Source organism: Protopterus annectens, chromosome 2.part1, assembly GCF_019279795.1.
Source record: "Protopterus annectens isolate FY-2018-M chromosome 2.part1, PAN1.0, whole genome shotgun sequence".
Taxonomy (NCBI): Eukaryota; Metazoa; Chordata; order Ceratodontiformes; family Protopteridae; genus Protopterus; species Protopterus annectens.
Window position 1 is genome coordinate 1,835,582,766 of NC_056729.1, and position 2,698 is coordinate 1,835,585,463.

The window sequence follows — 2,698 nt, forward strand, 5'->3', positions numbered from 1 at the left end:
CAACTTTAATATCAGTCATGTTTTACCGTCTGAATCTTGAAGGCTGTGTGCTTAAAATTAGTCTTCCAAAATTTAACTGTCTTGTGATAATTTTTTTTTCCCTGTAAATGATTAAATTATAAGATTCACCCTTGAGTGTATGGGGGTAGATGTCTAATTGTGTCTTAAAGGCTGCTTGATTGAAAAATGCAGTAGAACCCCAAATGCCATGAGCCTCATGGTTAGGATAACTTGAGTTCAAGTAAGCAACTACAATGGTTAATGTTTTAAAGGATGTAGTATTTAAAATATGCATATTACAATTTTAATGCAGATAAGACTGTGTATTCTCAACCCCTAAATGACTGATCCACATTCACAGCTTTTTAACATTCCTGAAAGCAGCTTGCAAACATTTTGCCTTGCAGACAGCTGTTCACAGGTCACGGACATTTAAGCAATCCTAGCTAGTCAGTGTTCTTTATTGCATCAGTTTTCCTTCATTTCTGTTGCACCCCCCCCCCCGATCAGTTTGAGCTGTGCACATGTTGAGTTTAAGGAATGGCAATGGTGTGCTGTAACATTTGCCTGTTAAAAGAAAAGAGCAGTCAGACACTATGCTGGTAGTTAAAATGCAGGCAAGGTTGGCATTTACTACTTTGAAGTTCTGTGCCACACAACTTGTGTATCTCTTACCCCTCCCCCCTTTTGCAGCTTACAAATAAAATACTACCTGGATGGTGGCTGCTTCTTTTTGGCTTATGCTCCTTATAGGTAACAGCCCATAGCAACTGGGAACAAGACCAGGCAGGAGAAGAGGGGAAAGTGTGTGTGGTGTTTTAACTGTGGTACTGCAGTATTGACTACTTTTATTTCCCAAGATTGACTGTATCCAGGTTGGTGTTGGTGTGCAACTACTACTACTACTGGGCTGTTTTTTTAAATGTGGATTCCACCTTGATGGCATTGTTGAACATAATCATCAGTGAAATATTTAGTAAATGTTTGTTAAATGGTTCAAGACTTTTCAGCAAAACTGCTGCTTCATAAAGTTATGATTTGGCATCCTTTGTATAGATGCATGTGAAAATCCACTGGTTTACACTTGCTTTGCATATGTTTTTATTATAAACCTAGTTTCCTATTTTTAATTCTGTCTGCCCCATCTCTGAAGAACCCTGCACAATGGCTTCACTACCTGTACCCATTTTGGGTCACTTGTTCTGCAAGGGCTGGAGCTAGGCATCCCTGAACTAGGGAAGAGCCCTATGTTGCTCTTTTTCTTGCCTTGAAAGCCTTGTTTGCTGGCTAGATTATGGTGGTAGAGAGACCATTGGAGCTGCCTACCCCTGGACTGGCCGAACTCTTGGTGGCTTGCCTAATTGTGCTCTTGCAAACAGACTGCCCCACTCAGCTAGGACTGGTATGTCTGACAGTGTGATGAGCAAGCAAATCCATTGCAGCAGGACACCTAATGACTGCTAGGTGTTGGCAGTACCTGTGGGTGTAACAGCCCAGCTGCCTGCTCCCCTCAGGTGCTTCTGTTAATGGAACATAACTGCTTGGGATATAGCTGTTCCATCTAAGTTATTGGACTAGGTCAGTTTTTCTATGTCATGTACTTTGCTGGATTGGTTGGTTGGGGGGGGGGGTTGAATCTTCCAGTTGTATACTGGAAAATTTCTTGGCAGTGAACCCTAACCCCTTTAAATATTTTTATTCATATGAGGGGGATACTTTGACATGGGGAAATGACAAACAGGAAGTTCACTTGGCACATGTAGCTGGAAGAAATGCAGTGGGTCCTGTAAGAGGGATGGCTGGAATAGGATGCATGTTCAAGCACAGTACCATCTGTGGCTGGGTGCAGCTGCGTCAGCAATGATGAATGGAAGTATAGTGTGACTTGGTATTACCAGCATCCTTGGTGGTTCTGACCAAGACATGATCACATAATCTTCTCTCTGAGCTACAGCTATCTGCTTTACAATGCTGCACAATGGCTGAAGTTGGGGTGTTACATTGAGCAGATCAGATATGAATTTAAAAATATTCTTGCATCATTATTGGTATTTGGGTGAGTAATATTTGCATCTTGTAATGTCTTCCCAGTCTTTGATGCACATTGGTCAGCTATGCTAATGAAACTTGCTTGTCACTTTTGTAGAATGTTTATCACTGTTAGGACCTTTCTAACAACAAGGAAGTGCAATACTTTAATGTAGAAAGTTATGGCCTGTTAAAAGGACATGCATCCTTCTGGTTTTGCAGCTGGGCAATGTGTTATTTGCATAATATTGCCACCAACTTATGTGGTGCAGAATGCCACACCTTGCATTTTCTGAAATATTTTGTGAAACAAAATCACTTGACTAAAACTAGAAATGTTAGCAAGAAGTACTAATCTTTACAGTGAAGTTGGTGCATTTGGTCTTTTACATAAATACTATAATTCCCATCCTAAATTATATTTTTTTTAAACTCTTTATATATTTGAAAACTATACAGCCTAGATAGATAACCTTATTAAAATTTTAAGATAGGCTTTCACATGGTGCATGTTTAAAATAGTCACAGAAGTGTGAAAATGTTTACTTGTATGATTAGCAATACAAATGTATAGCAAGATTTCAAACTTGCAGTGCAAATTTGTCAACATAATGTTTCACCTAATGTCCCTCAACAGTTGCAATTATTATAATGATTTGTCTGGTCACCC

At 39.6% G+C, this 2,698-nt stretch overlaps 1 non-coding gene across 1 annotated transcript; it reads left to right on the forward strand.

Moving 5' to 3' along the window:
• The first annotated feature begins 1,856 nt into the window (after nucleotides 1-1,856).
• LOC122795206 lies at nucleotides 1,857-1,951 on the forward strand. Its single transcript, XR_006363798.1, has one exon. It is a non-coding gene; the product is annotated as a Z30 small nucleolar RNA (small nucleolar RNA).
• The last annotated feature ends 747 nt before the right edge of the window (nucleotides 1,952-2,698 follow it).